The sequence below is a fragment of the Eurosta solidaginis genome, chromosome 3 (assembly GCF_040869045.1).
Source record: "Eurosta solidaginis isolate ZX-2024a chromosome 3, ASM4086904v1, whole genome shotgun sequence".
Lineage (NCBI taxonomy): Eukaryota > Metazoa > Arthropoda > Insecta > Diptera > Tephritidae > Eurosta > Eurosta solidaginis.
The window spans coordinates 90148486-90161570 of record NC_090321.1 but is presented as its reverse complement, the minus strand read 5'-3'; the positions used below and the strand labels follow the sequence as shown (position 1 = coordinate 90161570).

Genomic DNA, 13085 nt, shown 5'->3' with positions numbered 1-13085 from the left:
GTGATTTTAAGAGTTTTAGTCTTAACAGAACATGTTTCTTTCCTTCTAAATAAGAAATCATTCCTTAAATAATCACAAAAGCATTACACAATTTAAGTTTACATGTAGGCAAATCGACATCTAATTTGTTACCGAACAGTATTTGTCGAAAGCTTGATAAGATTCGTCGTTATTTTGAGTTGCGGAAATTAAAAACGATAATATCACGTTCTTGCTCGATAACAAATTATTACGAACCGAAGTAAATGATCGTAAATGAAAAACACAACTTTAATAAGTCCCGTTTTTTTTTTTTTTTCAATATCAAGATATTGTGGCTAATGTGTAATTGTACTAAGGCCACAGTAGACTTGTAAATACAGAAAATTTGACATACTGAACATTTGAGTTTTTTATTCGACAGATCAGCGATTCGAACGGTAACGGAAGGTGCACAATATCAGGAATTTCATAAAAATCGTAACAATATTATGATTACTTACTTTTTTAATCATCAGTGCCCTTAGAAACACCCAACACCAATCCAAATCCGCTCCGCCTAAAAAATACAATTTTATAAATTAGTAATAAATCAAAGAGAAGAAAATATGTTATTAAATAATTTCGACATCAGTAAGACCAATCAATCGCAATCAACAGTTAAATTTATTTCAGTTAGGGGCGAAAGTAATTGTTCATCATTTGGATCTGGGTTTCACTTATTTTATTAACATTATTAAGTTTTGATACTTACATTTCCCTTCTGTGAATTCCTTATCACAGCAACAATCAGCTCATGTGTTCCTCCACCTGCAAAAGTAACTCATATTAACAACAAATCAAATATAACAAGTAAGGAAGTCTAAGTTCGGGTGAAACCGAACATTACATACCCAGCTGTACACTTGATATGCTGTTGTTGTTTGCTTTGTGTGCTTAATAGTGTAACAAGGCTGCGCAATAATACATACACATATGGTTCTATTCTGAACTAATTTTTCTTCGAGTTATGGCTCCTGAACCATAGAAAATTAGCTTTTCGAAATATACACACAATTAGTCATAAAAGGGGCGGTGCCACGCCCATTTTTAAAAATTTGAAGTTTTCCCTATTTATTGTTATAAATCCACTTGGGAAATGAAATACCATTGGTACAAAGCTCTTTTTTGCAAAGATATAGCTTATTTTATTCGTCTACGACCCTTTTAAAAATCTTTTATATAAAAGTGGGCGTGCTCCTTAACCGATTTCGTTAATTTTTATTCAAAGCATTCCTTATAGTAAAGGCAACCTCTCTGCCGAATTTTGTTACGATAGGTTAAACGACTTTTGATTTATGATTAATATTTGTAAAATTTAGTTTATCACAAGTGGGCAGTGGCACGACCATTTGAAACAATTTTTTCAAATTTTTATCAAGAGTCTCAATATCAGTCCACACGTCACATTTCAACATTCTATGTGTATTATTTACTAAATAATCAGGTTTTTTGTGTTTTTCAAAATGTTATATATATAAAAAGTGGGCGTGGTTATTATCCGATTTCGCTCATTTTCAATTTGGTGAAGATATATAAATATTTACTCAAGTTATCGTGTTAACGGATAGGCGGACGGAAGGACATGGCTCAATCAAATTTTTTTCGATACTGATGATTTTGATATCTATGATGATTTGATATCTATGATGATTTGATATCTATGATGATTTGATATCTTGATGAAGTCTATATCAATCTCGATACCTTTATACCTGTACAACCAACCGTTATCCAATCAAAGTTTTAATACAATGTGCACAAGTACAGCTGGGTATAATTAATTCGGAAATTTTTTTATTGAACTTTCCGGACGATTAGGGACAGCCTATGTGTAAATCGAGTTAAACTTTGGAAAAACCCGATTTCGTTAATTTTTATGCAAAGCATTCCTTATAGTAAAGGCAACCTCTCTGCCGAATTTTGTTACGATAGGTTAAACGACTTTTGATTTATGATTAATATTTGTAAAATTTAGTTTATCACAAGTGGGCAGTGGCACGACCATTTGAAACAATTTTTTCAAATTTTTATCAAGAGTCTCAATATCAGTCCACACGTCAAATTTCAACATTCTATGTGTATTATTTACTAAATAATAAGGTTTTTTGTGTTTTCCAAAATGTTGTATATATAAAAAGTGGGCGTGGTTATTATCCGATTTCGCTCATTTTCAATACCAATCTATTCTGGGTCCAGACATGCTCGTGTACCAAATTTGGTGAAGATATTTCAATATTTACTCAAGTTATCGTGTTAACGGACAGACGGACAGACGGACGGGCGGACATGGCTCAATCAAATTTTTTTTCGATACTGATGATTTTGATATCTATGATGATTTGATATCTTGATGAAGTCTATATCTATCTCGATTCCTTTATACCTGTACAACCAACCGTTATCCAATCAAAGTTTTAATACAATGTGCACAAGTACAGCTGGGTATAATTAATTCGGAAATTTTTTTATTGAACTTTCCGGACGATTAGGGACAGCCTATGTGTAAATCGAGTTAAACTTTGGAAATCTGATTCTTACCTTTTTACCATCCTCTGTACTAGCACCATTCGTTGGTGCTGCGCTTTGTTCTACAAGAGCTGCAGCTGGCCTCTTTGCATTGTAATCGACAAAGCCAGTCAACCACTCCTTGGAAGTGTTCTCATTAGGACGCCCATATTTGTCTAGTTTTCCTGAAGCAATTAGAGCTTTCTTTGCAGATGCTTTAGGCCCTAGGCCCCGTTTACGTGGATAAGTATAATAATGACTCGCTTGATTTTTGCCACAAACCATGATCACACGAAGCCATTGTTGCTGTAGTCATTTGTGCTACAGCTAAACAAATTGCTTCACCCTTTGTTGTTACAATAACAATTTCTTGATCAATCTCAATACAATCTTCGTACCTCAATACACCAGGCAACATAATCTTAGCACCGTAACAAACGGCATTCACCTAGAAAACAAAAAAGGAAAAAACAAATTGATGCAATTATAAAACAACTTAAGCTCTATAGTTAATAGCGATTTTTTAAATTTTATTTTGCATTGCAATGTACGCCAAATTCAATCTTTGTAACAATCTATAAAATTATCTTGCCACATACACACATCGGAGAATATTTGTGTTCCCAATCGTAGTCACAGGGAAAACTCGATAAAAAATATTTGCCCTGCCGGCTTATGTCATGGGGTATTGAGTAAATATATACATAAATAAACTTGTTTTGTGTTTTCATGGTACATATGTATGTATAATTTTTATTGTGATGTTGATTTGGAATATTAACATTTTTAATAATAAGTAACTATGGTCTGAATAAATCTTTATTTCAAAGCAGAGACAGCTTTTCGAAATATACACACATCAGATTAAAATTATTGTTCCCAATTATAGTCACAGAGAAAACTGAAAATGTTTATTGCATGGTTTAACTATATGGTTGGCTCATCTGTACAATAACAAAATATGTCTGTTCAAATTGTCAAAATTTATGTATTGGTGTTGGTGCGAATAGTATGGAATGGAAACGTAAAACTTAGGAGTTTTTGTATGTGTAAGAAAATGTTGCCAATGGCTTGGTTTCATTTTGAGTTTGCCATCTCCTTTTGACAATCCCATCGACCATGCAATGAAATAAATAAAATCAACTGATGAGATGAGCCAACCATATAATTGAGCCATGGTTTATTCCCTGCCGGCTTATGTCACGGGGTTGAAAAACACAAATGGATTATTTTACAAGAAATAATATACATTTTTGTTTTGTTCTTAATGCTATTGCTAGATAAGGGTGTTTTGGGCACCAATCTTTTGCAGTATCAAAGGAATTAATTAAACGAATTGGAAATTGACGTGTCACAGCCCGTTCAGTATTTCATAAATGTATGCCAGTAAACAATTTTGTTTTCCACTGGTTCTTCTAAAAAAATAGTGAAACATTTTTTACGGAAATATATATAGATCGCGGGTTCGAATCGAGCTCAAGGCCTAACATAATTTTGTATCATTATTATTGTTATGGTACATTTTTTCTTAATTGAAAATTTTTTTTTTAAATTAGAATAGAAGAAAGAAAAAATTTAGACAACTGCCAAAGCTCGTTGTATAGATCCATTTCGGGAACTGCTAAATTCCTTCATCGGCAACGTTTAGGCGCCGCTGCTATAACCATTCAGCCGTCACAGCGGCACACAACAATTAATTGGAAATATATATAGTTAGCTCAATTCACAAAGCCCCTATCCAATTTTCAAAATCAAAATATCAGTCAAACAAACCACCCTGTATAGCTAAATGGTTAGCGCAGCATGCCTAAAGCGTACTGATGGCGAAGGCCCAATTATTAAAAAATATTTATCTGCATGTCTATGCTTTAATGCAAAAAAAGATCCATGGTTATATGCACTCACCTATGACACTATCAAGTCATACAGGTCCGACTTCGAGCCTTATCGATTGTTGCATAACTGGAAATTTTAATCCTTAAGTTCACTGCGCACTGCAATAAAGTAGTTTTTTTTTATTATTTCGTACAAAAAACTTTCCGATTAAATTTGTTGAGATATACAAATTTCAGTAGGACCTATTTTTCGAGGAGAGTTGTTGCGGTTAAAGCGAATCATTTCACTTAAATCAGAATCCTTTTCTCATCATTCAAATGACTAATATTTAATAAGAGCAAAGACATACAAAAAGTTATTTAAATATTGTAACGAATTCTGGGGAACATATTAAATAGATAAACTAGTGGACGATGATCTGACTTAACTTTGAAGTGAAATATATGCACGAAATTGCTTTATTGCAAAATATATTGCCAAAAGTTCTAATTCTATTATTGCTTTGTTTTGTTCCGATTTGCTAAAGGCTTTTGAAGCAAAACAAATTGGCAAGTCGTTACCATTATGATTTTGACTCAGTATCGCACCACAACCCAACTTTGAAGCATCTACCGAAATTAAAAATTCTTTGGTGAAATTTGGATATTGTAATAGTTTTGGAGAAATCAGACTTTTCGCTAGTTTTTCAACCTTTTTTCTACTCAAACGATTCAATGGAGCTGCCAAAGAAGCAAAATTTGGAATGAATCTCCTATAATAATTTGCAAATGCCACGAATCTTCGGTCAGCGTCTTTATCGCGTGGCTTAGGATACCTTTTAATTGCTTTAATTTTTGAATCGTCTGGTAGCAATCCATTTGCTGAGCATTTATGTCCTAAGAAAGTTACTTCAGGTCTAAGAAAATTACATTTTTTTGGGTTAAGTCGCAAGTTGAACTTCCTACAGGTCTCGAAAACTTTTTTTAGATTCGTGAGATGATGTGCTTCGCTACATCCAATTACTATTATATCGTCTACATACATAAAGGCTTGGTTGGGTGAAATGCCAGAAAATTCAATTGACATCATTCTTGAAAATGAATTTGGAGCCACGTTTAAGCCAAATGGTAACACCTTCCATCGAAAAGCTCCGCGGTCAGTACTAAAAGATGTTATGTCTCGTTGAATATTTGTGAAGTAGAATTTGGTGAAAACCCGAAAAAAGATCCAAAGTAGAAAAGAATTTCGCACGGCCAAGGTTATCCAAAATATCGTCTACACTTGCCAAAGGAAATTTATCGGCAATTAACTTTTTATTTACAGCCCTAAAGTCAACGCACATTCTATACGATTTTTGGCCATTTAGGTCCTTTTCGGTACCAAAATCAAAGGACTGTTGTAATTTGAACAACTATTTTCGATCAGATCGTTTTCCAATAATTTATTAACCTGTTTAGTTATTTCTTCGCGTTGAGAATACGGTAGGCGGTAATTTTTAATGTATACTGGCGTCGTATCGTTTAGTCTTAGTTTTTGTTCATAAAAATTGTTTATTGTCATTTTATCATTGTCTAGCGCAAAAATATCGGAATATTGTAAACATAAGTTAATAAGCTTATTTTCAGCATAATTAGGTATTTGTTTCTCTAAAATGCTTTTAAGTTCTTTGATACGACTATCTTGTTTTACTGGGTTATTGATTTTATAAACGTGATAATTAGAAAGTTTTTCTGTTTGAATGTTGCAGTTATTTACGTATTTTACGCTATTTGTGGTGATTATTACTTTAATGATCGGATTACTAGTATCAATTATACATTTCGCTGTGAAAACACCGTCAGAAATCTCTTGAGAATCCACGAAAAGTGGTTCTGAGTCTTTTTCCAAGGCGAAAATTCTATAAACTTCGCAACGAGGTGGTATAACAAATGTATCGCTTTCCATTCCGTGATAGATGGGAAGTGCGATCTTTCTATTGCCTATCCAGAAGGAAATGCAATTTTTTGCATAGCTGATATCGCATTTATTTGTTTTTAGGAAATCCTTACCAAGTATTCCATCTGATGGAATGTTGAAGTCATTGTCTACCACGTGCAACGTATGTTTGATATAAAAATTTGAAAAGTGTAAGTTATTTGTAAAAGTACCTAATGCAGAAACTGTATCTGTAGTTACTCCAGTAATATTAATTGTATCATTGTTATTAATTGACAAATTTTTATTAAGAGAAGAATTTTTAATTAACGAAATGTCGGCTTGTGTATCGACTAGAAATGTACAAAATTTGTTAGAGCCAGTAATATTTATTTGTATAAAATCGGAATAATTTAAGTTAAGACAATAAACGTTTTTAGAAGAAAAACTGTGAGATGAATCAGTTAGTAATTTGTCTCGTCCTCCCTCAGTGTTCGCTCCTGAGGGGCTTCCCTGTTTAAAGTCCGGACACTTGCATTTCTATCTCTATTGTTGGGAGTGTTCGAACCATTATTATTGCTAGTACGACTATTGCTGCTATTATTATTATTATTAGACTGATGCCGATTTCCGCCTCCGGAACGGAAATTTTGCCTTTGATTGCCGCGATTGTTGCCATAGTTACTGTTACTAAAAGATGGTCTATTTTGTCTATAACTGTTAAAGTTACGACTTTGATTTTGGAAATTTCGACCTCGGTTATTACTTTGAAAATTTCTGAAATTGTTATTGTTCCACGCCCTAAATGCTAAAACTTGGCGTTCTTTTATTTCATTTGATTTCTCTTCAATCAGTTTAGCTACTACGTCCTTGGAATCAGAAAAATTGGTTGAAGCGAGGATTGATTTGACTAAACTGGTTTTTGCGTTCAATCGGCAAACGTTAACTGTTTGCCATTCAAGGTTCGAATCGAGCTCAAGGCCAGAACAATCATTTTTTTCTAATGATAATTATTGTTATTTTTTATATTTTCTAAATTTGAAAAATTGTATTTTTGTTTTTGGAATAGTAAGTAGAAAATTTTTCAGACAACCTGCCATAGCTGCGCAGATAGATCCATTTCGAAGGGTGCTAAGCCTTCATCATCAGTACGCTTTAGGCATGCTGCGCTAACCATTTAGCTATACAGCGGTTAATGGTTAGCGCAGCATGCCTAAAGCGTACTTATGATGAAGGCTTAGCACCCTTCGAAATGGATCTATCTGCGCAGCTATGGCAGGTTGTCTGAAAAATTTTCTACTTACTATTCCAAAAACAAAAATACAATTTTTCAAATTTAGAAAAATTAAAAAATAACAATAATTATCATTCGAAAAAAATTATTGTTCTGGCCTTGAGCTCGATTCGAACCTTGAATGATTTATCAATAGGCCGATAAAAACAAAAACAAATGTTAACTGTTTGCTCGATGGCCATTTCATGGGCTTTGGCCTAAGTAATCCCTTCGATAATGAGCGAACGCTCTAAAGAATCAGACAATTCCTCGACGCGTTTTGCAAAATCGGTGTAATTATTATTATTAACTTGCAAAGCCGCAATTTTTCCGGCCACAACTTTGGAGTTGTCGGGTTTTATACGGTTACGTAGTGCTATTTTTATGTCATTAACTGAAAGTATTTGAGTTGGTATCGCTTCTCGAGCTTTACCATCGATTTGGATTTAATATATGAAATACAAGTGCCAGTTAAATTTTCGTCGACAAATTCTTCGATTAACTCAATTTTAGTAATGAAAGATTCAAGACCCAGGGGCTCGCCGCTATAATTTTCACGCATAATACCAGCACACATGCTGATAAACGATCTTTTTTCCTCAGGAGTTGCCATATTTGTATCGGAATTAGCAGGAATTGAGATATGTGTTTCGGGCAATTCCTCAAATCCGTGAAATTCTCCGGACAAAGAAAGTCTAACAACAAGGTTTTTAATTGTACTGGGCGAATATGTGGTTGAGCCTTCCGAAACTGGGCTTTTAAAGTCAAGATTTTCGGAATCGGAACTTTCGGAATTAAAATTTTTGGAATTGGAAACTGAATTTTTGGAATTAAAATCTGAATTTTCGGAATCTGAGTCTTGCTCTGAAATTCTGGGAACAAATTTTTTGTTTCTAAGAAACATATGTAGTAGGAAGCAAAGAAGAAATATTTAAACTGATTAAAGTCGAATTTGTAGAAATTGCTTACGAAAATTTAACCGAAATTGAAATTGAATTGAATGTTGATGTGAAATTGAAAGAATCATCCGGCAATTTAATGAAAGACTAAATATTTAATGATAAATTGAATGTATATTGAAGTAATTTAATTTAAATTGATTTCAAAGGAAAATATTTTATTTTGGTAAAAAGACTTGGCTGTTGATAACGGACGCACCGCTTTATTAAAAAGATCTCAATGTGTTTGTGTTATTACGGACGCACCGTTTTTATTAAAATTGTATGGTTTTATTTTTATAGATACGGGCGCACCCCATATTTTGAAACTTGTAATATGAATGTCCTTGGACGCACCGGGATTAAAAAAAAAATATTTCGTTGGTTGTTCACGGAGCCACCGTTTACGCAAAAAAAATCTTTTTGGTTAATTACGGAACCACCGCTTTATGCAAAAAAAAAATGTATGTATGTTTGTTTACGGACGCACCGTATTTCCAAAAAAAAATTAAAAATCTCATATTTGTGTTGCCATGAAAGGTTGGCAAAATAAATTGTTACACTTGAAACCTAAGTACGTATATGGGGTAGTTGGGCAAAAACCAAAAAAAGAAATTTTTCACCAACGAAAATTTCACACAGCAATATTTTAATGAAAGTTTACAATGTTTAGGATTTTTTATTAATTGTATTTAGAATCAACGGAATTGAATTTTGCATATTTTTGAAGTTATGATTAGAACCGTTGAAATTGCCGAATGGTAAAAAGTAGAAAAAAGGAAATTTATTTGACCGAATGTATTAAATTGAATTTTAAGTTTGGTTTTGTTCAACTTTGACCCTTATTATTTCGAAATAAATTTATAGAAAATTTTTATAAATGTATTTTTTTTCGTGTTTTGTAATGTTTTAATAATTTTTCTTGGACAATAGTGATTAAAACTACATAGCTACATATAGATAATGTTACAGTATGATATGAAGAATAAAGATTTCAAAACTAAAATGTGTTTTAAAGAAGTAAAATTAAGAGATTTTTAAATTTTAAAGTTGAAGAGATTTGCAATTGTCTACATGTAACATGTAGTTACACTGTGCACACTGCGCGCCATACCCATATTTGAACTGCCGAATTTCTGTGATGCCGAATGTTGAATAATAACCTCCTCTGCTGCTGTATAATAACCTCCTCTGCTGCTATTTGCTGCCAGATGCAGTAATTTCCTCTGCTGGCGTTTTGCTGCTGCGCCACTCCATGGCATCGGTATAGTTGTATAAGTAACTGTAGTTATTGATGGCGTGGTTTGTCTGAGACCGTTATGTCTATAGCTGTATACACTTATTGGTGGCGTGTTTTAGCTAGCACCGTTATGTCGAATATTCGCTGTACAGTACTCATTATTAGATTTAGTTTTTTCATTATTTCCGCTTTTATTAATTTGTATCTTTATGTTATTATAAATTATCTCCGTTTTTTAAATTATCTCCGTTTTGTATTAAATTTGTAGATTTTTCGTATTTAGTATTGTAGATTATCACTGCTTTTGTTAATTTGTGATTTATCTCTGCATTTTTTGAAAGTTCTTTAGCTATTAGGTATTTTTATTATCTCCGTATAAATTAGTTTTACGTATTATTATTTTGCACTTTACTGTACCCTATGCATGGTTGTACCACCACCATATATGTATGAGCCGTATTAAAAATTTGGAAATTAGTCCATGGTAGTTTTATTTTACACTACCATATGAAAAATGTCTAAGTAGAAAAGTTTGTAAATTAGTTCATTTTGCTTTTACAGCATTTGACTTTTTTTTTGATATTTTTTTGTAAAGTTTTGCACATTTTTAAATTTTTTTTGTAGGGTTTTTTTTAATTTTTTTTAGAATTTTGGTTTTTTATATTTATTAAACGATTTGAAATTTTTAAATTTTTTGAAAGAATTTTAAATTTTTTCAATTATTGAAACGGCCACGTATTTTGTTTCGAAATTTTTTTTGCAAGTGACCCATTTTGCAGCACGGCCCACGGTCGCCATTTAAGGTGTCCATTTTAGACACCATGAAAATTGTTGTGCACACACACACTCGCTGCTGCTGTGCGCCCACACTTACTTTTAACTTTTTATTTTCTTTTGTTTAAATAAATAAATGTTGTTTTAAAGTTTTATAACATAATTTTTCTTTATTACACATTAACTTCTTACAACACTAGTACTTTTAGTTTTCACTTCGTTTTTTATATACTATTTCTTTTAGCACGACCGGCCTCTCTTCTTCACATCAACGAATTGAATTCAATCTTCATTTTTTCTAAACTCGCTGAATGCAACAGCTGACAGTGATGCCAGTTGCACTCGGAAGTGTGTTCAATTTTTGAAGGCTGGGTAACGCAGTGCGGTCATTAACATTGAACCGAAACCATTAAAACCTTACAGCCATCCCTTTCCCATTCACCACCCCCGGGATTTCTATCGGGCAACCTTTGGAATAGAGCTTTTAAAATTTCCCTTTGGGACTTTCCGAACTCTTACTACTTTTGGACAGTTCGCTGTTTAAATTTGTTTTATGTTTGCAAATAATTAAACTCCGCGTTTAGTTAAACGTTTAAAGGAAGGCACACAAGGCCCTGTAGTACCATTTGGATGTACGTTACGTGTAAGTTACGCATCTGAAGTGGCTTAAAAGAAGCCGCTTGAAGATATGTTGTAAGGGGCAGAAACCCACAAACTACCAAAGTGTTTGCCAAGTCTAAAGCAGTGGTCGAGGTCGACTACGGATAGCGTTCAAAAATTTCGGGCGAGTCGTCAAACACATGTATTGACCTCGGGAACGTTAATCCAAAGGTAAAAAACAGATATTTTGACAGCCAAGAAATATATTTAGCTGAAGTTGACAATTTTCATGTGTTTTTTGTATCTTTATTCTACACAGGGAAACAATTTTGTTTTCAAAGGGATTTGACCATTGCTGGGCCAGATCATATGATGTGTTGGTGTCTTTTACCAATTTGGAGACCCAGATGTTTGAATTTACATAACTGTGCAAAAGGTTTTACGTAATTTTGTTTCAGGTCGTCACGCGATTATACCGCAAAGATATTTGAGATTCATTATAAAATTTCTTGAATGTTCTTTCAAGTTAAGAAGTATTAAAAGTGTCTGGCTGGACACTGGACAATGCTTTTATAGAAAGTGTCTGGCTAGTGACTTTTTATATCTTTACGAAGAAAATATATATAAATCAGCCTTATTAAAATTACGAAAGTAAGGTATATTTCTGTAAATTTTTAGCACGATATCTGCTAAAGCCACAATGACTCAACCTTCATAGTGTACCAACATTCCTACTTCAGGTGTAAGTATGCACTGACCAAATTTCAACTTGTATAAAATGACGAAAGTCTGGCTGTCATGGGCTCTTCCACTTTTTACAAGGGATAGAAAAACTCGTACGCTTAATAGTAAATATAAATTATGATGCTAAAAAATCTTACCAAAGTTAGTATCAAATCTCTTTATAACAACATGATTGAATAGGAACATTACACACACATCGTAGCTAAAACAAAAAGAAATAGTAATTATTATTCTAAGTCTTAAATTACTGATTACAAAATTTTTGTTGGCATTCAACTTCAGTAAGACCAATCAATCGCAATCAACATTAAATGTTTTGTTTTCAGTTAGGGGCGAAAGTAATTGTTCATCATTTCGAGTTTGGTTTCACTTATTAAATTTCAATTAGCTTTGTTAACTTACATTTCCCTTTTGAGAATGCCCTGTTAAAAACAACAATCCGCTGATGTGTTTCTTCACCTGTAAAAATAAACTTTAATAAGTAATAGCAACAAAATATCAAAAAAAAAAAAGCCCAAATGTATGGAATTGGGGTTCAGTAAGACCAATCAATCGCAATCAACAGTAAACAATTTTTTTCAGTTAGGGGCGAAAGTATTTGTTCATCATGTTAAATAGAGTTGGGTCGTTTCGTTCTTAACTTGTTCACTTAACCGGGTCTTTGAACTTAATAGTAAACTGAATCTTTGATTTTGCTTCTATTTGTTCTTTTAACTTTTTGTCTGCGAGATTCTTAGTTCAAAAAAATTTTATGTACATACATATATACGAACAAGTTAAAAATGAACATCAATGATGATATACATAAATATACTCTTTTAAGAGTGCTGCAAGTTACAATAAACGAGGCCGTCGGCTCTATGTACCGGAACGACTCTGCGCCTTAGCGCCGCCCCCCCCCCCCCCCCCCCCTACCTTATGTTACGTATATACCTACGCACATACATATGTATATGTATTATCAATACATTAGTATACTCATTTGAATATTAAATAAAGTTCAGTCTTCTCTCAACTATCGTTCGTTCATGACATGGTGTCAGAATCGGTCAAATACGATTAAAAATAAATCGAAAATAAATCGTGAAAGTACCACACGTGTTTTAATCTATGCCGGAAAACGAAGCAACATCCAGCAGTGGCGGTTTCGTTAGACCACCAAAGCATCTACAAATCACAGGTAATAATGTATCAAACACGTGGAAGGAATGGCTCCAGCAATACAATTGGTTCGCAACGGCGGCACAATTGGAAAATAAAA

At 33.2% G+C, this 13085-nt stretch overlaps 1 protein-coding gene, 4 non-coding genes and 1 pseudogene across 14 annotated transcripts in view; all 6 read right to left on the bottom strand.

Annotated features, from left to right (window-relative positions):
* LOC137244138 (uncharacterized) overlaps positions 1–13085 on the bottom strand; it is a 95221-nt gene that overhangs the window by 68957 nt on the left and 13179 nt on the right. For 9 of the 10 annotated variants that reach the window (XR_010950800.1, XR_010950802.1, XR_010950801.1 and 6 more), the window contains exons 2-7: positions 12227–12283; positions 11962–12026; positions 4432–4520; positions 2560–2974; positions 734–789; positions 483–538 (exon numbers count right to left, since the gene is read on the bottom strand). The gene's annotated coding sequence lies outside the window, so the exon portion shown is untranslated. The other variant, XM_067772712.1, reaches the window with a different exon arrangement.
* On the bottom strand, positions 604–687 carry LOC137247362 (small nucleolar RNA Me28S-Gm1083). The gene has a single exon (XR_010951827.1). It is a non-coding gene; the product is annotated as a small nucleolar RNA Me28S-Gm1083 (small nucleolar RNA).
* Positions 3073–3213, bottom strand: LOC137247348 (small nucleolar RNA snoR639/H1). The gene has a single exon (XR_010951814.1). It is a non-coding gene; the product is annotated as a small nucleolar RNA snoR639/H1 (small nucleolar RNA).
* LOC137247355 (small nucleolar RNA snoR639/H1) lies at positions 3328–3451 on the bottom strand (annotated as a pseudogene).
* On the bottom strand, positions 12098–12183 carry LOC137247360 (small nucleolar RNA Me28S-Gm1083). The gene has a single exon (XR_010951825.1). It is a non-coding gene; the product is annotated as a small nucleolar RNA Me28S-Gm1083 (small nucleolar RNA).
* On the bottom strand, positions 12351–12439 carry LOC137247368 (small nucleolar RNA Me28S-Gm1083). The gene has a single exon (XR_010951833.1). It is a non-coding gene; the product is annotated as a small nucleolar RNA Me28S-Gm1083 (small nucleolar RNA).